The 23058-nt window shown below is 34.9% G+C and overlaps 1 protein-coding gene across 6 annotated transcripts in view; it reads left to right on the top strand.

The window, feature by feature from the left end:
- The window catches only part of LOC118184756 (neural-cadherin-like), a 639735-nt gene that overhangs the window by 33429 nt on the left and 583248 nt on the right, over positions 1-23058 (top strand). The gene's annotated exons all lie outside the window — the stretch shown is intronic.

The following is a 23058-nucleotide window of genomic DNA, read 5'->3' as shown; positions in this document are numbered from 1 at the left end:
TGGGTGCAGGTGAAAGAATATTTAATGCTTTAGAGGACTTTTTTAGTTCATATATGCGCAAAATTGCCAATAATTATCTTTTTCCCCCTCCCCACTGATATATGATCTAAATTTATAACTTTGTAGAGTAGTGAATATGTGAAACAAGATTGGGTTACTGGACTTTCTCTTGTAGAGGTTAAGTCTAGAGAGCTGGAAATAACAATTTATGTTCTTTCCGAACAATATATAGTACATATACATAATATATGTCGAATCTTCAATCATAATTAAGTCTGCGGATGCGTCATTGTGAAGCGCAACGTTATCTTCCCGCACCGCAATCCTATGAATTCTTTCGAAGCATAATTCAGATATTCTTGGATAATGACCTGGTAATTAATCATTTAATGAAAGGCAACGATGTCCCGCGTTTAATATTGCAAAACAATGCTTCTTATGTTTCTAAAATAAGAATAAATGCTAAGGTTAATTCATTATTCGTAGCTAATTATCGATGAAGAGAGAGGCCTTTCTGTACTAATAATATTAATGAGTAAGATGAAGCAAACCTGTACTTGAAATAGTTCATCTCCGTCCCAGAAGGAAACAAAAAATTTATTTATAGCATTTTGATATTTTTATGACTCTTCACAAACAAACGTCATTTTGTTTTCATTTGTTCTGCATTTGACAAGTTATTAAATGGAACTAAGGACGTAAAAGAATTAAATTTCGTATATAATTCAAAAGTTAAATTTCAGATTTCACTGCTAGATTTTTACAACTTTAAGATAATGATAAAATATTTAGTAAATTTAATCTTCGATGCTTGAAACATTATATGTTCATATTACTAATGATAAATAATAATGATAAATTCATACATACATTTCTTCCGTTGATGAAACATATTTCTTAAAAATAGTAGCATGACCTTGAAAATGATTACTTTTCCACTTCCTCACTGTAGATTTTTTTATATAAATTGAAGTCTATTTTGGGGGAAAAGTCACTAGAAAACTGTTGGTTATTTCCTTCATTCTCCAATAAACGTTAAATTTTCATGTTACGGTTTTTATGTAAACAATTATCATCATCGTCGTCTTAGTTAAATATGAAAATGCTAAGGGATGCAAAAGATTATTTATTTTTAATGGGAAATATTTAGCTAACGTAAGATTGCTAATACAATTCAGTGAACATTGACTTAAAAAAAAAGACGTTACTCCTCGAAATGAAATAAATTTGTCTTCACAATAACGCCTGAACCCGAATGTGTATGTTTATGAATGATAAATATAAAAAATTCATGTATGATAACAATCAAGATAAACAAGGAACTAACTAATTTTAGAATTCGTTTAATTTTTTCTAACAACGGACATTTTTACTAGTAGTTTATAAACCCAGGGCATGCAATAGGATAAAAATTAAAACGTATTTCTTTACAATCAAATTTTAAATATATGTATCACGCTGAAAATGAAAACAAATTGTTAAAAGCTAACACAAACGAATAATTTTGGGAATGCAACTTATCGTTCTCAGCTTTGACTTTTTTTTTTTTTTTTTTAATTTATAACTGTCTTTATTTCACAGTCGTCGCAGTATCATATTATCGATAGACGTTGAGAAATCTTTCTTTCTAATATGCAAAAGCACTCTTTCTTTGAAACTGAAATAAGTCAAATAGTATGTATTTTCTCTACATTAAAAAGCATGTACTATACCTAGGCGTATTTATAGTATCTAGGCATAATTAATAATATACTTAGGCTTGATTAATAGACATGTACTATACTCAGGAATAAAGTGTCGGAATTCAGTAGTTTGGGCTATTATTCAATGTAATTATCATTAATATTAATATTAAATTGACTTCAATAAGTGGTATTAAATTAGTGGTGAACGTATATGAACTTACTGATATAATTATATTCGCTTAAATGTGTTGTTGCTGTGGTGTTTGTTCACTGTTAAAATTACACGCCGAAAGGTTTCAGGAAATAAGTACTCTTAAGTTCAAAGGAGTTAGATAACTTCGCTCTGTAAAATTAGCATATCTTATGAAAAGGATAGAATATCTCCAGCTTTCGAGACTTTTCAGTATAGTTTTAAGAAATTATTGCATTCATCCTTATGCAAGTGATAAGTACGTCTAGGTAGTATACGGATTCGAATTCTGGTTAGGGCACAACTTATTTCTCACGTATCCAGCCTCCGGAAAAACACCTAAGATAATTTACAGTGACATCCGGACTAAAATATGACAAACGATAATACTTCGTCACTTGAATTTGTCGATTAAGTCATATATTTCTTCTCAGTCACTCTTAAGTGGTGGAAAATGTAAGGAATTATCGCATCGTCTGTGCGGGCTCTATTTGCGTAAATGCTCAGCACGTCCAGCTGACAGTTAGAAGAGCTGTGGTTAGAAACTGTAGCAAAGGAAGGAATATTTATTTCACGTTCCCAGCTTCGAGAGAACTATTAATCTCTTAGAAATTCGTATTATTATATCAAAGGCTGTCTACTTCTGTATGACTGCAACATTTTCTGCAGTCATACAGAAGCAGACTTTGATATATTATTTTGATATATTATTGATATATTATTGATTGATTGGCCTTTGATGTATTATTGATTGGATATATTTTTTGATTGAGGGTTAATTAGTCATAATCTGAAGAAGGTTAATTAATAATTTAAAAGATGTTTTTAATGCGCAGGTTAATTAGTTTTATTGAAATATATGTTATTTGAAGAAATCTATAATAATATGGTAATTAATACAGGTATGAAATTTTACAGATTGCTGTCCTTTTTATTTATATAAGAATATAAATTAATTTGAACGATTTTAAAGTTTATTTCAGTACTTAAGAATTAAGTAAAAATTGTCCAAGTGTGTTTTCTTAATAAATTGAAAAGATAAAGTGTTTATTTTAGAGAAGCTGTTTGTGAATTTTCATTATACATCAAGTACCGTTTTAATTTTGTAATGTTTTCTCTTATTTGGTAATAAATGCTAAAAAATCCAATTTTCTCATTAATTTCTGAATAAGAGTTAAAGATCCATAACAATTGTTTCTGGCAAAGGCTAGAAATTTAATTTGTCTATTTAAATTTGTATCATGCATTATACATATATTCGAAGTTTCTGAATATTTGGAGAAAAAAGTATAAAGTCATTTCCTATGGTAGGTCACCTTTTACGTGAAAACTGTGAGACTTCCAGAGGAAATTATTATTAAGATTCCTATCTCTTTTTCTCTTCATCTAATTCGTTTCTTCATAAAGAAACTAAATTAAGAACAAATTAAAGATAATCACGTCTTTCCTACTTGTGATTACCGCTCTAAAACGTTGATATATTCCTAATTTGGCGCTCGACCGTGGAAGGCTCATTAAGGTTTTCTGGGCGGAAATCTGATCAAAAAAAGAAATCTGTTAATGAAAATAAAGTGGAACCATGGACAGCATGTTCGAGGTATTCTGTGTGTTTTCTCCCATGCTCTTTTTGAGATGCAATAAATCCTTTGTATTTGATCTGCATCCGCAACTTTTGCTTTATAAATTCAACTCCGCATTTCCCAGGTCGTGACTTCATATTAATTTAATAGAACAAATACGAAACGAATGACAGTCGCTAAGTATTGTAGGTTTTAGACTACTGTTGTTACAACTATAATAGTATTTTCATGTTTAATTTATTAATGAATATCCGTAAGTTTGACTCAGCTCTAACTTTTCTCGTTTTAAATACGTAAGTGCTAACTTTAGAGGATTTTGCAAAATACTCGTATTCATCTTAAGCTCAGGTACAAAGATAATTGTTTAAATTCTACCTTTTCGATTGAGAATAAATATTAGCTTAGCTTGTAAGGAATTTTTGACTCTCTTTTTGCCTTCGTGGTGTAATTGATAGTAAGTCGGGCTAGAAATCGGAGATCCGGAGTTCGAATCCCACCGAGGGTATAGCTAATTTTTCGTCTTTCCCTCCTTCGAAAAATGAATAGTTTTATAAGTTAATGATTCATAGCCATGCCTACTTGAAGTTCGTATCGGAATGATAAGTGTCTATTTATATTCTGTATCTTGTGTTGAACTCTAAGATACAAGCTGGATGTATGAATAGTCTTCCTCATATAATATAAATAGGAATTTTAAAAAAATCATCATATACATTTCTACTCGATTTATTTACCTAATATGTATGTACCTTTTATAAAATGAATGGTATCGTGATTAGACGAGCTTGAATGCTAGTCCTTACTCGAAAGTGGCAGCTGGATTCCTCTGTAAAGTTTGGTTATTTGTGCCCTAACTTTCCCCCTCTTTGCTGGAGCAATATCGATCGTCCTATGGATACTGATTTTTGAAGGGATGGTTAGATTACCAATGATTGTGGCTATAATTGCTAGTGAATGCCTTCACGGAAATGCCATGACTTTTGTATTAAAATATACATATACACAGTCTCTATACATTTAAACGACTCTCTAAGTATGTAGACACATTAGGTTATTTCGAAGCAGAAGAGATGAAAAATGAGCAAAGCCTTTGCTGGGGCTCGAACCACGGATCTCTCGAATACGCATCGAGCGTGCTGACCACTACACCACGAAGGCATGCCAAGAAAGCGGGAAAAATACTTTATATAATCCCCTCTTTTAAAGGCTACTGGGGATTAGGGGACCCAATCACCAAATCCTGGTGGTGGAGAATCATCATCCACCACCTTTTTTTAGTTCGGGCGCCACTGTAGAGACATTGGGTATTTTTTGAAAGCAGGAGATATGTAAAATGAGCAGTGCCATCGCCGGGACTCGAACCACGGGCCTCTCGAATACGCGTCGAGCGTGCTGACCACTACACAACGAAGACATGCTAAGAAGGCGGGAGAAATACCTTATAGTGTTGGTAAAAAAATTAAGGCGCTGTGCTTAGATTCTCATAGCTACACTAGTTTCAGATTGGTATCGTCTAGCAAACCCATGAAATTTACAGTAGGAACTATTCTGCTTACCTTTCGAATTATAAACCGCAAGCTGCAGAATTTGGAATAATAATAATAAATGTTTTTACATATTTTTGCGTTGTAAATGTGCAGTTAATTGGTAAACGGTTGACCGCTAGCTTATGAATAACGGCATATTGTATCCATCTGCCAGTTAGTTTCCTACATAAGAAACTGGCAGGTCAAACTGGCTAGTTGCAATGAAATTGTTGGCCATTATTAACGTCATCAACATAGCCACGTTTTAACGCATGTGTCAAATTGTTCAGCTGTTGTTATGGTCTTCTCTGGATATCATTACGATATTATGAAAGGCTAAAATGAGAGAGCTTGCGCATATTTAATATGCAGGATCGAACTATTCGAGAAATGCTATCTCATTTCCTTTTTCAATAAAATACGGAGAATCCTTCTTGGAAAACAGTTTATCACAATGAGTATTAAACACGAGAAGCCGCATCCACAACTGAATTATCTTCCAGGGAGTGGAATGTTTTCCACTCTCACATAATGAGATACAAAGCACTCATAATGAGAAAGCAAAAGTGCTAACAAAGGGAAGTAATCCTTGGAAAGAAATCTTTTTTTTTTTTTTTTTACTCGCAGCCTTTTCAAAATTCTTATCTAACTCGCAGAAACTTCTTCCGTCACTTTTCTCGGCATCTTCAGCGATAAGCTGCTACATCCGCCAGTTGTGATAATTAGCATCGCCGTACATCATCATATTCTCTCATAAATAAGGAAACGCGGGTTCTTCAGTCTTGGAACTTCTTAACAACTTGTAACCTCTTGGACGAAGAAGAGAGTTCTTCTTTATCATTAATCTTTTTTTTTTAAGATCCCGGAGGTTGGTATTTCGCAAACGAGAGAGTTATTAGTCTTATTTCTGTAATGGACACGTTCAAACACGTAACTTGCGAGGATCGGTGTCTGATATTTGAAAGGTCGTTAGTTATTTATATTGGAAATAGCTTTGTTTTGCTGTGGTGATGTATTCATAATGGGCACATTGACGCTAATGTGGAAACTTGGTGTCCCGTCTGTTTGAAAGTCGAAATTCTTTCAGGATTACTGGAGAAATTTTCAGAGCAATTTGCATAGAAGCGAACGATTTTGTTTTATTTTCCAGTTTATCTCTTGTCAGTTGAAATAACTTTGCTTTATTTTCCAGAAATTCTGCCGATTTTACTTTTTGATGATAAATTAGTGCCCAGTCTTGCTTAGAAAATGACTGCTGAAACAACTGAAAGTATCGGATAATGATTATTTTTCCTTTTAGCTTTCTTCTTTTTAGACTAAAGTCTAATTTCAATAGTTTTGCTTAAGAATTCAAGTGTTTCGTTTTTTTTACGAGTCTTACCATAACGATCTTGAGTGTTAACCATAACTTTAAAGAAATAAACTGCAACTAACATTTGTTAAACTGGTGACGTCATTATGCCAAAGCCACGAATCTGTAGTTGCTGTTGTTTTTATCTAGAAGTTCCTTTTTTACTTCCTTGTACGAAGTAAAAAGGAAGTATTGTAATCGCGAAAAGTCTCAGGCAGCATATTTCAACGAAAATATCCATTTTGTCCGCTTTCAAATGCAATTTAACGATGGTTTTGCGTGATATCTGTACTTAAGGACAGAATAAAAGACTCTTTTCCTCCAAAAAAATCATAAAACTGCTTTAACATTAATTCTGAAGAGAATTTTTCAGGGCGTCTGTACGAACGTATGTACATACCTACGTACGTATCTCGCATAACTCAAAAACGAGTAGCCTCAGAACGTTGAAATTTCGTAAATAGAACTACTATAACATGTAGATGTGCACCTCGTATTTTGGTTGCAATAGGCCGCGCCAAACGTATATAAATATATTTATATATATACACTCTGTTACCCGGCTCAGTGATCTTAGTTTCTTTACTCTTATATGTTTGTAAATTGTACATTTTTTGCTTTAAAATGATTGAATTGTGTTGTTCTTATCTTCCGGTTAAGGTTTTTATGCCTTTAGTATATCTGTATGCATTTTCTTTAGAATTATCAACAATTTTTAAGTTGTTTAAGTGCCGCTAAGCCTAATAATGTTTTTGATGGCGGCCATTGCTTGTTTACATTTGAAACAGCAAAGTAGTGGATTTGCTGCCAATCTAGAGAAACGTAGCTTCGCAACAACAAAGATAACGCCTTGATTTATTATTCCGAATTAATTTATGCTTAATCTTTTCTGGAATTTTTTCGAGGAAATAACTATTTAAGATTTACTTCATAATTTTTAATACAGGTATTTATTTTTGCCTTGTCGCGAAGTGAGAACTGAATTAATTGAATGAGAAATACTCAATCATCTGTGAAAAAGTTTCTTTTTTGTTTTGTTTGCTTAATTTCTTTTATACATCGTTCTAGCTTTATTATAGTATTTGAATAGAACATGTGGCAACGATTAGATAATTCTTTAAATGATATAAATTTTGTGCATTCTGAGTTATAATACGAACGAAATATAATGTTAAGTGAACCAGAGTGTCGCTATGGTAAACAAATAGAGTGAATTTTAAAGAATGCATTTATTCTATTGTGGTTTATGCGCTGTCGGCGAAGTAAATTTAATTCAATCCAATATGTTTAAACAAAATGCAAGAAAAAATGCGTATAATTTAATATTCCGTACAAGGAAGTCATGTGGTGTACACATCAGATTTTTTTAGATGTGTACCTTATAACAAAAGGAAAGATAGATAGTACCTGTACTGAAGGTATGACTTACGTCAAGGTATTGTAACGTATTTTTCAGTATTTAACAAAATAACAGATGATTTTTTTAGTAAAGCATAAATTTTATTTTTAGTTTACGGAGATAAATAGTTTGAATACAATCTTTATTTGCCAAATGCCAGTTACATTGGCCTTTAGGCCATTAAATTCCTTGCTTGCCAATAGCGCTGAAATCTACAAGAAAAATTTGTCAGTGCTTCACACTCGTCCGAATGTGTCCGCCGTCATTGGCCGTCCACTATTACATAAAACACACAACAGCGAATCAGCTAGTCCAATGCGAAATAAATGATTGTGTAATTTGAATACAATCTTTTAATTACAATTTTTTTACACATCTACTACTGGTATAACTTTAGAATTATAATTTTTAACAATTTTTTACGTTGCTGAGCAACGGTTACATGATACATATATGGCGTTGCCACTCCAATAATATATATAGTTAGTTGTTAAATAATAAAATATTACAGTATTAACGGCTAATGATTTAAATAGCAAATCTCCGACCATTAAGAAAAAACAGACAACAATTTAAAACACTTTTTTCTCAATAGCGTCATTATGAAAATTCATATATTTCACTATATGCTTCCATACTCTTAGTAATAAATTTCTCATCTGACAGACTCCCCCAGCGGCCGAGCGGTAAAATCGCTGAGCACTGGTATTTCGGTCCGAGGTTCGAATCCCGCGAAAGGGCTGCTGCATGGGCGTTTTCGTGGTTTTTCCCATGTGTAATGTGTATACGAGCCAGTTTTCCTTAAAACATCCTCCACGAAGGAACCCCTCCCCTTCCGCGGGTAGCCCTCGAATGCTTTGTCATAATCAAATAAATCAAACCAGTCACATATGACAATGAAAACATAAATGCTTCGCATGAGGGTTATAACTAAAAACAATAGCAACCAAAATGTTACTTCAAAAGTTAGCGTTAAATATCATTGTATGTATAATATAAAATTTGTTTTAAGTTAATAATAATTAATTATGATTTTATTTATCACTTCATTATTCCCTTGATAATGAAACATGAGACCTTAATTTTGTGTTTATTAATTCGAATTCTGCATTTTGAAAGCAACTGAGCAGCATCGTTAATCTCTTTTCTAATCTGTCAAGTTGTCATTCCACAAATAAGAAAGTTATTAGTCTTCATTGCAAACGTTCAAGGACATAACGGACGCAGGTTCTGCCATCGGATGTGAAACATCATTAATTACATGCATTGAAAGTAACTATTTTTCATAGGAGCAGTTTCATAATGAATGCACTGATACTAATTTGGAATTGGTAGTTCTTTTCCAAGTAACAGAATTTGTTTCATAGATTGGAAATAAATATTCTATTTTAATTTCGACATACATAGGTATATGCTGTTTATTTTGGAAAATATCATCTTTCAAATATGATATTCTTTCATTTTCACTTCTTTTATAATTAATAACAGCAACAAAAAAGGTTTGGTGCAGTTGTTAGTATAAATTTTGTCATTTCGTGAAATTGCAGTAGCTATGTTCTCCCTCTTTTCTGCATTCCAGCGTTGTGTAATGGTTGCACATTCGGCGCGTATTCGAAAGGTCCAGGTTCGAGCGCTAGCGAGAGCACTTCACATTTTTCGCATCTCCAACATCAAAATAACCTTGTGGTGGTACAGTGGCGGCCGAACACAAAGGTGGCGGAGGATGATTCAATACCACCAGCATTTGGCGACTGGGCCCCTAATCCCCAGTTGCCCTCTAAAATGGGGAGTATATAAGGTATTTTCCCCCTCCTTTGTGCGTGCCTTCGTGGTGTAACGGTAACACCATCGGTTCGTGTTCGAGAGGTGCAATTTCAGGCGAGAGTGTCACTTATTTTTTATGTCTCCAGTATCAAAATAACCTAATGACTCTACAGCTTTCTCTTTTCGTTTATTAAAAATATAACTGCATTTACTTTTCTCACTCCTTTTCTATATAAAGTAGTTGACTGCATAAACACGTGCTTTGAACTTTTTTCTATAACTGAATTAAATATTTTATCTTAGCATCATTTTGATCAGTTTAATAGACGACTGAAAGTGTACTAACAGCAATAAATCAAGCCAAAATTTAAGACCATTCCTTGAAGAAGTTTGCTGTCAGGTATTAGTCGCAAAAAACGCATGAAAGAAATATACTGGTTATCATAAATTAAGGAAAAATAAAAAAATAGCTATAACTCCCTCAAAAATAAGCCAAACCGTGTAAAATTTGAATATATAGCCAAGTAAGAGTAGCTGAGTAAAACTGCGATATGCAAATTAGTGGCGCTGCTTTCGGAATACGTCATCTGCGAGGAGCATAAAAGTCCATGTTTGAGAGCAAGCCCACATATTTCACTGTGACAGTGACATTAAAAATCTGAGATAGCCAATTCGTAACAATGACCTCCAGGCATCATTTACCTGCAGAACTGCGATGGAGAACCATTGGGTGACTAGAGGCAGGACAAAGTCAAACAGAAGTGGCCAGAAGGCTAAATGTGAGTCCTTCTGTGGTTCATAGACTTTGGAGGCAATTTAAGACCACAGATTCGGCATCTAAGGAGGTTCAGCCAAGAACGGGGAACTGCTAGGACGAGCGCTGATGACCGATATTTGACATTATGTGCACACAAGAATAGAACCGCTACTCAGACTCTTCTTAGATCCTCCCTTGCTGCAGCTACCAGAAGGTTCGTGTCAACGTCAACTGTGCGTAGAAGGCTTCACGAAGGTGGTCTGTATGCGAAGCGACCAGCCATTTGTGTGCCACTCACGTCACGCCATAGGAGGGACCGTTTTCAGTGGACACGACAACATGTCCACTGGACGCCTGATCAATGGAGGGCGGTTCTCTTTACGGATGAGTCCAGGTTTAGTCTAGAAAGCGATAATAGACATTATTTGATATGGAGAGAATCTAGAACCCGTGATCATCCATCAAACATCTGTGAAAGAGATGCATACGGAAAAGGCAGTGTCTGTGTTTGGGGTGGCATCTCTTTGGGTGGACGCACAGACCTCCATTTCTTTCCAAGGGGAAACGTGAGAGCTCAGATTTATAGAGATGACATTCTTGATATTTATGTTCGCCCATATGCCGGGGCAATAGGTGATGCTTTCCTGTTACAGGACGACAACGCAAGACCACACAGGGCTCGCATCGTAGATGATTATCGTTAACAGGAAACAATTATGCGCATAGAGTAGCTAGCTCGATCCCCGGCCTTGAATCCTATCGAGCACGTTTGGGATGCTTTAGGAAGACGTCTAGCTGCTCTCAATCCGCCCCCTCAGACCCTTGTCGCGCTTGCAACTGCTTTGCAAGAGCAATGGCCCTCGCTTCCTATCGAACTGATAGACTGCATAATTGAAAGCATCACACATCGCTGTATGTGCTGTATTGCTTCTAGAGACGATCATATTCCATATTGAAAGTACTTTTCCTATAGCAAACTGACACCTTCGATTTGTTCATTTTATACATGTGCTAATTTCTATACTACCATGTTTGTCTGGTAATTTTTCTTTTTACGTTATTTGATACCTTACTATGTGTTGTATATTGTGGGTAAGTTTCATTAAATTCTAGATGTAACTTTTTCAGGAATCGTCATTTTTGTGATTTTTCCTGAATTTATGATAACCAGTGTATTATTCGGAAATTTCTAATGCATTGATTTGAGAAATCTTCGAAGAATACGGCCATGAATTTGAAACGAACTTGTATAAGGGCTGTTCTAGGTTGTCTTATAAGGCCCCGGATTTCTACAAACACGGCAAAAACGGGAATTGAAGATTTTAGCCTAAAGAGGCATTATACCCAAAGGGCTGTTTGTCTCAAAATGGCGTTTTGCGTCGTTGCTTAGAATACTTTTAATCTAGAGAGTTAGTCTGAAGAATGTTTTTTGTCTGAGTAAATGTCTTTATTTATTTTGAATATTCACAAAATATTATTTGTTGTCTTTTATTTATATTTTTATCTATCGATTTGTTAATCCCCCTTCCCCTCAACTGCAATTTTTGTTAGTTAATATGGTTTCTTTCGTGGCTTTACTCTTTTCTGTAATTACAGTTTTTAACTACTTACTTTTTTTTTGCCTTAATTCAGTTGCTACTAAGTTATAAGCTTATTTCTGGTTCTGCTATTTCAAGATTTCTTTAATTTCATTAATTTTTTTACATCCGAATTTCGTTCAGTTGACTGAGTACTTCTTTTTCGTAATTTGATTCATTTATTTAAGCTCTGCTTGTGATTTTCAATAGTTTTTTAAAAGTTCTCAAAGTTTTGGACTTAATTTCTTACACAGGTAAATAAATTCAGTAGCCGCATTTATATGTAAAATATCGTTACCTATGATATGTGTGTGCTCTAGCTAGGCTAAATAAAATTATACTAATATAGCTAAGGTAATTATTTTATTTATATTGTTACGAAATGTACAGGCGCGGTAAGATGGATTCCCCGCAAAGCAGTTTTAGGGTTGCCGCATTTGGCGAGAAATATCCCATTTGGCGACAAAACTGGCGATATACCATAGACGGTTGGAGAACCTTCTGGAACGAATTCTTACCGGTTTAGCTCAGAATGTTCCCGAACACAAGCCGAAAGCTATATAAACTCTGCTGGTCCGCACTCAATTAGTATGTGTGAGCCTCGTCTAGAGTGCGAGTTAGTTAGTATCGAGTTGGTGTCTCGTCTAGCGAGTCAATCCCTGCGAAGTCGATCGAGTTGACAGCCGGGCAGCGAGTATCGAGTGGGTCTTCGAGTGCACCGCAAGAGTGCCGAGTGGGTTGTCGAGTCCACCGAAAGCATCTTTTAGTATATCGCGGTTAGTGCATCGTTCGAGAGAGCGTGTTGAGCTCCGGGAACGACTGAACCAAAGAGTCGGGAGCTGTGCTCGTGTGTCGTCGAGTGCATCGCGAGTTGTAGCGTGGAGAATCTCGAGAGTACCTGGAGTTCCGAGAACGACCAAGGAGAGTGGGAAGCTGTATTCTGGTGCTTTGCGGTGAAGCTGTCTCCACAGTGATAGCCTGATAACCTGAAGGCTGTGTCGCTGATTGTGTCAGCGTGTTTACAGTAGTTCATCGACGACTGTAAAACATGTTTCGGAGCTGTCCTGACAATATTGGCAAATAAACTGTGTTTCGATACTTCATCAAGTGTCGTCGTTATTCACTCCAAATCTACGAACCACGTACGTAATGTGAAGAAGAAAGAAAATAACGTAACAATTGGTGTCAGAAGAAAAAAAGAAACGTAACAATATTAAATATCAATATACATTCTACAGATTAAATCCGTTTTTAAATTGAGCACGTGATATTTGTGTTACTTGAAGCGTCTTGCACTATTTGCTTTTCCTCCTTTCTAGATATGGAAAATTTTCGCACATGGATTTCTTTCTAGAAATTCTGCAAGTTGAAAAATAAGATGAAAACTTGTAGGAGAAATGCATTTTCGATGTGCGGCATTCCTGAATGAACAGTCGGCAAAAAGTATCGAAGTGTCGTGACTAACACTGAATACTAACTACATCTCACTGAGGTCCAGACGCTCCAGGGAATATTTTGGAACACCAATATAGGATATTGAGTTATTTGAAGAAGGATGCCCGCGCATTCCTTTATTTTTTTTATCTTCATTTTTATCTTCCTGATGCCAAATCCTGCATCAAATAAGCAACTAGTTTTCAGATGTGTCTAAATAATCTTTACTTCTCACGGACATTTTCGAATTTTATATAATCATGAAGGTCGTACAGAGAATGGTGTACGAATTTTTCTCATATATGTGTGTAGAAATAAGTCGAAACACTTTCCCTATCCTTACTAGACGAAGATTCTTATGACGTTGAACCTTATCATCACTGAATTTAGAATGCTATTCTTTGACAGACTATAAAAATAGTGCGTGGAGGTATCAATTTTCTCTAAAGCCAGCTCTAAAGGATATTCAATTCATTCATTACAAATGATGCACTAGGAACGTTAAGTTTGGTAGTTTTTGTCTGTCGAATCACTTTAAAAAAATGGGAAAAGTTCATCCCAAAATACTACTTTTAGGTTACTAGTAAATGAGCATTTCTTCAGCTATCGGTGTAAATGTATGTGAGACAGTAATCAGCATTATTCTGTCCATAATTAGAGAGTATTTTGAGATAATTAGAGAGTACCAACTTATGTTCATTATTATTACAATATCTGCTGAGTAGAGAGTTCAAAAAACATAGTTAGTCACATATAAATGCGCAAGAAAATCTAAAAACATTTATTAAACTTGCTGCAAGTCGGCAAACGAGTTATTATTCTTTAATAGAATATTTAAAGCATATGTATAAATGTTATACATATCTAGAGTATATGATTGTATGATTATATTATTCAACGTACATTGTTTTTTTGTTTCCATTAGCAACAAACATATATTCTAAAACTGCAAACTGAGTGTCTTTTGCTATTTTAGGGGCGTATTTAATTGCTTTATGTTCAAGACTTGCATTCTGATTTGATACTAGTCTATGAACGCTATCATATGTTTGCTACAAACGTTAAATTATCACACAAACTATCTCATATAGATACGAAAAATAAATAAGTGTAGCAGTATAAAATATTGGTCAAATAAATGTAGCAGTGCAGATGAATGCAATTGCAGTAAACAAATATGTAATAAACAATGTAAATGTAATAAACAAATAAATATAGCAGTATAAAATTTCGGTCATCTGTCCGCATCTCTTTTATCTTATTTCATTTTAAACCATTCGATCTATGCATTGTTATATTATTTATGCATACATATATGTAAATGTTATCATATAAATATTATCATAGTGGAATACGCATGTAATAAATATTATCAATTAGCTATAGTGACACGACAAAATACTATGAATGTATTCCTAATACAATGCTGTCCCATTTTTGGCGCCCAAAACAGCTACAACTCATTTTGGTATGTAATCTGCAAGTCCTTATCCGGGGAAAGATTGCAAATGTCCGGGAGAAGATTGCACTAGATTTGCAAACAGAGGTCACACATCTCTCGTAAACTTCAAGGAAGTGATTGGGGAGCGCCAAACTGACGCTCTATAACATCCCATATGTGTTTAACAATATTAGTGTCGCTTGAGCTAGACGTTCAAAACACCAGCGAAATTCATTTACATGTTCCCCAAGCACAATACTAGTCTTATGACAAGAAGCACTATCCTACTGCCAGTAGCCATGAAATCTTTGAATCTTTAAGCCATGAAAAGGTGTAACTGATCAACAATGATGTTTACATAGTCCTCAGTTATCATGGCGTGTTTTACAACAACTACCTGCAACGGCTATCAGAATATCTCCCAAATCATACTTCCTTTACTTGGCTTATTTATGATCTGTGGTACTTATGTCAACCAACTGTGAATCCTGACACAGCGCTGACATGGTTTAAAAGAAATCGTGATTCATATTTTCAGATAACTCTTTTCTGTTGTTGCATATTCCAGTCACGATGACCACGGGCCTATTCTATTCGCAAACTTTGATGATGCTCAGACATAAGAAAAACGTCTGCTGCGGCCCATATCCAATGAAGTTCGATGCGTTGTGTACTCAGATACATTTGTATTTGGACCTGGGACATGAAGTATATTCAGTCTTTAGCTGACTTCATTTAGCAATCACCTATGTGCTTTGATCGAGAAGAACACTCTTTGACTTCCTCATTTGATGATCAAGCTTAGTAATGCAATATGTCGTCGATTACTGCCGATTTCACATCATTTTTCCACATTTTAATAAGTTCTAACAGTAGCTCCTGAACAACGACGAGCAATGCTTTTTTTGGAAATACTTTTTCTTGGGCCTATAAGTGATAAGTGACGGAGGACGTGGGCACTGTCCCTTTACATTAATGGTTAATCAGTACAGCACCACGTCCGCCATTATCCAGAACCGCCAATGGGGTTCGCTGCCGTCCAACTGCCCGGGTCCCAGTGTTTGTTGATATCTGAGAAAAATATAAGTACATGGCCATACAGGGGCTTTTTTAACATGCTACTTTTACAATACGTTACGATACTAATGATTCAATTATAATACATTTAAAAACTAATTTTGCAGCATGCACTATATATTACGATACTGATTTATGCAATTCATACATTACCAATTATACATTAGAGTACTAATTATGCAATTTCAATACATTATAATACTAATTATGCAGTACACACATAAACTTTACAGTGTATGTTACGATGAATAATAGAAACATTACCAATTATACAATTATTATACATTACAATACTAATTACATTACCAATTATACAATTATTATACATTACAATACTAATTACATTACCAATTATACAATTATTATACATTACAATACTAATTACATTACCAATTATGCAATTATTATACAATACAATACTAATTCAGTGCTACTGCTAGTAATTCTGATAAATATTACACATAGTTATGCAGTAATTCTCAAATGTATTCTCAAGCATGTAAGTACATATTCAGCAATTTTGAACAGTTTGGCACTGATCAAGCCTAAGGCAGAAGGTATGTGCATGACTTTTATTATTATATTCACGCAAATAGACAATTGATTGATAGTGTATTCACTTGCAGGTGTTTTTTTCAAGCACATAATTACATGAACATAGTCAGTGTTACTAAGCTATTTGGCAAAGATCGGTGCCAAACGCAGATAGTTTGTCCATGATTTTTGTTATTTTTTCCACAAGATATTTTTGTTTAATTATAAATTTACAATAGGCTTGTCTATTAAGCTCTGGTAAATGAACGTGATGCTGCTCTGTGAGTGGGCAGTCTGTGAGATAATGATCCGGGCTGCCTATATTACCACAAACACAATTATCTGTTTCTGTAATTCTGAATCTTTCAAAGTACTGTGGAAACGGGCCATGCCCTGAGACAAATCGGACTAACAGTGAATTCCCTATATTGCGTTCAAGATGCACCTTTGGAATAAAATAAGCTGTCCTTCGTCCTGTATTGCTGATATTCCATTCATTTTGCCATGTGTCAGTTGCTTTCTGCCTGAGTGTTTTTTTTTTTTTTTTGAAGTGTGACATTGGCCAGAGTATATGATACTGCCTTATATTGTGTTCTGTAGGATTTTAAGCCGTTTGCTTTGCTAAAGTATCAGAAAATTCGTTCCATGCATGACCTGCATGCGCTTTGACCCATTTGAGGAAATATTGGCTATTGTAGTTTTCTCTTAGTATCTTTTGTATTGCAGTTACAATGGGAGAAGAGTGATCGGGATTATTGATCGCATGTATCGAGGATAAACTGTCAGTAAATATGATAGCTCTATTATGACGCTGTTCTACTAGGTAAGTTAATGCTTCTTTTATAGCCAACATTTCGCTGTGGAAGACAGTATTATTTTCATGCAAGTGCCCTTGCCAAGTATGTAGAATGTTTTGGTTAGCGACTGGAACAAATTCACTTCCTATGCCATTATCAATTTTCGATTCATCTGTATATAGGCATACTTTAACTTCTGGATCTGTTGCGTTTTGGTGCAGTATGTTCCTGGGCCTATAGGCTATCGCAATCTAGCCTTTACCAGGGTCGCTTTAAATAAACAGCCATTCTAATTGTATGCACATGCGATTCCAATATTCCCGGCGGCCATTAAATAACATTCCCACCTTGCCTCGCTGATCATTCACATCATTTTGGTGACCGCATCATCTCCCTGAAGTAGTTATAACGTTTTAGGTGATTTGCGTATTGTAAATTATGTTAAATATATAGTTTTACGAAATTTACAGCAGATGTGTATAGTATACTCAAATCTCCTTTACAATGTTACATTTTCAAGTTTTCATCGGATATATATGCGATTTATATTTATTGAATACAGAGTGTGGTTTTTAATAGCAGTGTCGCTTGTAGGCAGCTTATAAGCCCAAGGTACTTTTGTTGACATTTTCAGTATTTCCAGGGTAATTCTTCCTGATGAACCATGAATATTGACTTCAAATAATTTTGACACTGTGTAGGCTTCTCTAGCGTCTAGTACATAAGCAAACTTTTATAGATAATTTAAAACAGAATTTTGTTTAATACTTAAAGTCTAATTGTGACAATTGTATTTGATTATACACCCAATACTTAACGTTTATTTAAAACTATATGCTTATAGCGCATTTCTTCATTGTCTATAGAGTCACGTTTTAAGGACGTTTGACTCTTTATATCGGAAAAACATTTTATTGCTCATAGAGATGATTTAAAAATTTATATTGCTATTAATAAGTACATAAATTGTTTTTAAATTGTTCAGTTTTCTCTAGCAATGATGAGTTATAAATGGAAAGCTAATTTCGAATCTTATGCAGGTGGATTAATAACAGGTTGTAGAAATGAAAATATATAAGGTTGCGCTATTGGTTAAATAAATAGAAGGTGATCTGGTAAAGAAATATAATGTAATGTGAAAGCGAACGTTGTAGGCTATAGACGTTCCTAATTTCAATAAAGATGAATGATTTAGAAACGTGGGTATTGTTTTTGAATTTGTCACCGTATCGCACGAATATGCAGTGTACTTTTACATTATGAAACAAAAAGGAAATATCTTCTTTACTTAATATTTTCGGGCACGGCAAAGTCACTGATCATTTTCGCCCGGTAAAGTCGCAGCTGCCGGCTAGTAAAGTCGATGAATACTGGTCTTTACGAAATCCTCCACGAAGACATTCCTAATCCTTAACCCTTTGCGGCACAGTGTGTCCGGTCTGGACACACCTAAAAATTTCCTTCTATACGCACACAAAAATTGAATAAAAAAGGATTTATAGGTTACTATAGGTTACTCTGAACCTTCTTTATTTATAGTAGATGGCAGCTCAACACAAACCAGTCTATATATTTTAGCCATGTTTAGTTTTTTAAGACCCTTATTTTTCAAAGAAACCTTCCAGATTATTTTAGGGTACAAAAGGAATTGTTTGAAAAGAAATTTCTATGTTATTTTTTGGGGTTTAAGCTAATCTCCTTATTCTATATTAATTTTAAATTTTTACCTTGAAATCTTGCCTAAAATCAAACGGCGAACCCTAGGTGTGCCCAGACCGGGCTCACCGATAATCTAGGACAACTGAGAGTCTGTATTCTGTGTTTCTCCGCATCTCATCGGTCAGTTCATTGACAATAATGCTCGTTTCAGCACTCTTTTCGAAGCTCTATTCAATCAGTTGGGCACACCTACAAAATTAAAACGATAAGTGCTATCTTCACAAAATTTTACTTGTGTACTCCTCTAGGCCTAGTTAGACTGCCTATCTTTTTATTTATCAAAACTCCGGTTTTAAAAGGTAGCGTGCCGGAAAGGGTTAAGCTTATAGCCCTTGCGTGTTTCGCCTTAATCAAATAAAACGAATTTGAATCTTATGAATTTGAATCTTCGTTATAACCGAGTCCGACTGTATTATGATTTTGTCTTAAAATATCATAATACAGTCGGACTCGGTTATAACGAAGGGACCGAGATATTTACCCATTATAACCGCGTGCTCGTAAAAAACGGTTTCCTGAAAAAATCATGCAAATTCGTATTTACTTACTATATTATAAATAATCTGTTTACTTTTTATTTCTGTGCACTATAAAAGAAGTTGGGTAAGAATAGAGAGAAGGGTACCTTTTGTATTATCGGGAAGTTTTTGTTTCATTTATCACGAAGAGTGCGCAGTGCCTAGTTTGTGCAATTCTGTAGTGTTTTGTTAAGTGAAAATAGGTCGATGCGTACATGGATACCGAGTTTGTGCAATTCTTTGTCATGTTATTTTGGCTTTGTGTAGCGGCGACTTTTGGCGCAAAAATCGCCACTACACCTGCATAAATTACCAGTCAAAGAATTGCACAAACTCAGTATCCATGTACGACCAAAAATCGCCAATTTTCGCCAAGGAGTACCCGTAAATATATTTTTATCAAGAAGTTGTTTAATTTGCTTTTCACTGTCGTATTGTCTGTTTCTTATGTTATTGTTCTTCGGAGAAGACTCATGGTCCGAAAAATATCGCCATTTGCACCCCTGGCTCAGAAACATGTTTGAAGTTTTCTGCGCACTCACAAGGGTTTGAGTATGTTGGTGGGCAGTTTAGCTTGAAATTCTTCACATTCGTTGTTATCATCGCCGCTTTAATTATTTTTTCATCTGCTTTAGCTTGAGTTTCAGCTACAATGTGCTCAGGAGTAGGTATCTCGAAAGTGACAATATTAGCGTCAAGAGATAAATTATTTTCAAATTCATCTCTACACATTTCCGAAATTTTTAAGAGTCTACTTCTTCTTCTTCAGTGATTTTCCCGTCTTGAGATATGTTCTATCTAGCCTTACGGAAGCAATAGGTAATGTAACATATGTTGATGTAACTTTTCGTCATACATCAGTCATAAACAGTATCACTTCGATTTTTTCTCTTCGATCGAAAAGCATCAGAATTATTAAGTTCTTAACAAAGTTTGATTTAAAACTTCTGATGATCCCTTGGTCCACAGGCTGGATGTCACTTGTCGAATTCGGAGTAAAAATTCAATCCTGATCACTCTCCAAGATGAAGAAGGCCACCATCAGGTATGCGCATGATTTACGACTGACCACTAACTTTCGGTTGACTACGGAATGTTAAAGACTTTTTTTTTCCCTAGAAAGGAATAGCTGAGTTGGAGAGGTGGAGAAGTCAACAGTATAAATCACAAAACTATTGCTAGCTATAATTATGGTTTGCTCGTTAAAAGCGAGTTACGCTCACATAGACTTAAGATTGTACGAAACAGCATTTTCAATTTTCCTTTTAAATCCGGAATTTCATTAAATCAGGACTCGTTGTTACTGTACTAGCAACAGCTCTCAGAATCGGCACTTTTTCAAAACAAAAGCTAAGGATCTTTCGCAGTACCAGCTCGCTGCTTTCAGAACAGGTTGTTTGTGAAGGTGAGTGGTTGATTAACGCTGGGTAGCGTAACATAATGTGTCACGACCAATTTGGTAGCAGCACAGGCTATGACTGGACATTTTTTATTCACGACTTACATCGCGTTCCGGAGGGATCCACGAGCCAAGAAGTGCCTATAATTGCTATTTTTTCATCTTGACTAAGCTGCTCTCAGCTACTACACACAAATGCTCTGGTATACGTCGTTAGAAAATCGCCAACCTGTTACTCCAGGATTCTGCTACTGCGCGGGTGTCTGTTTTCTGCGAACTGTGTTCGCCTAACCCGACGAGAAAAATGGAAAAACCACTCTATAAACATCTAAGCCTTCAAAATGAAAAATAAGATGTAGATATTAAATTTAATTCGAGTAAGTTATTTTCATAAATGTTAATTTTTACTAACACCATTTTTGACTATTTTAGATTATAAGGTATTTCTCTCGCCTTCTTCGCATGCCTTCGTGGTGTGGTGGTCTGCACACTGGGCGCTTATTACATATGTCGTGGTTCGATTCCTGGCGAAGGCCTTGCCAATTTTTTATCTCTTTTGCTTCCAATTAACCTAATGCCTCTACGCTAGCGTCCAAACTAAAAAGGTTGATGTATAATGATTCTCCACATTCAGGATTTGGCGACTGGGTCCCCTAAAATTCCCCGTCTCTCTTTAAAAGGGGTGTATATAAGGTATTTCTCCCGCCTTCTTAGCATGCCTTCGGGGTGTGGTGGTCTGCATGCTGAACATGTTTTCCAGAGGTCCGTTGTTTGATTCCTGACGAAGGTGTTCTTCGTTTCTCATCTCTTCTGCTTTCATTTAACCTAATGTTTCTGCAAGATATATTTACAAACATAAAGAATACTCTTTGTTATGCTTTCATTGAGTATAATGAGATATAAAATAAAATAGTTGTAAATACATAAAAAAATTCACAAAAGGAGAAATTTATCAGAACTATTTTTATATTTTTTCGAATATGTACCTTTCTGCGTCGACAGTTATTTACAAAAAAGTTCCAAAAGTTTCTTAATTGTTTAAATGTCTCGAAAACGTTTATTAAAGTGTCACTTAAGTCATGATAAATGGAAACACTTTAACTTCCCTGCTTTCTCTTAATGTTTCTTAAATTGTTTGACAGTCGTTAGAATAAATTTCCTCATTTATTCTTCAGAAGACGGTAAGAATTTTTTAAACTTTTGATAGCCTGACAAACATTTCTCCGTGAACAACCTTTTATCTTTGCATGCTGACGATGCCATGTCACGGGCGTAATGAGTTCTTCTATTCTGATTTAAAGTTCTGATCTGTGTTCTGTTGTTCTTTATCATAAATCTTGTGGAACTGTTTCGCAAAATGCTATGCCTGGCTTATAATATTTAAATTGCTACACCTTGCTTAATAATTTTGAGAGGATTTTGCGAAAAACTATTCTGAAGCATTTTTAACTTTTTGATTAGATCTTATTTATTGCTCATACGCATTATAGCCCTGTTATTGACATATATATTTTATGAAAGTTTCATTATTTTTGAAGATCAATAACCTATTTCTCGTCTGCTTCTCTATAGCACCAAATTTATTTTTTATTCCTTCTTTTGTAAGCTAGTTCTCCCGACTTCTTAGCATACCTTCGTAGTGTAGTGGTCAACACGCTGGGCGCGTATTCCAGACGTCCGAGTTGCTTATTTGTCATCTTTCATGCCTTCAAAAAAATCCTAATGTCTCTACACTTGTAGAAGTATAACACCAAAAATTAAAATGCATCACATATAGTCGCAAATGGTTTTGTACTGCATTATGGGATTTTCTACGCGGTTTAATTCTGAATTTATATTTTGTAGAGTAAAAATATGTGTTCATGTTCTTACACTAATCTTTCTTGTATAATAACATGACCGCATGTATAATCTTATATGAAATTTTGTTATTTACCTGTTGTTTACGCTGTTGTTGCATAGTACTAACTATAAAAGAGTAAAATAAGTCTTGAAACAGGTAATTTTAATATAAATTTTTATCAGGTATAGTGTCATATATCGCATGGTGAAAACTGAAAAAAAGGAATGGGAGTTCCTTTTCTGTTTATCAAAACAGCAATTAAACAAGTGACGTCCTATCACAAACAAAAGCACATAATGTCGAAAATGGCCTCCAAAGAAATCAAAAACACAAACAAAAAGAATATACGTTTCTGTTTATTGAAATTGGCAACATTAGTTTTTTAAAAATTAGGCATTTGACATCGGCTGTAATTCTTTCAGTATCATCTGTGATTTTGTGCAGATATGTAATGTTTTACAGCTACG

The sequence above is a fragment of the Stegodyphus dumicola genome, chromosome 1 (genome assembly GCF_044657685.1).
Source record: "Stegodyphus dumicola isolate Sdum_Otavi_A_Nest chromosome 1, ASM4465768v1".
NCBI classification, from domain to species: Eukaryota; Metazoa; Arthropoda; class Arachnida; order Araneae; family Eresidae; genus Stegodyphus; species Stegodyphus dumicola.
The sequence above is the reverse complement of the archived record's forward strand: the minus strand, read 5'-3'. Positions and strand labels throughout refer to the sequence as shown.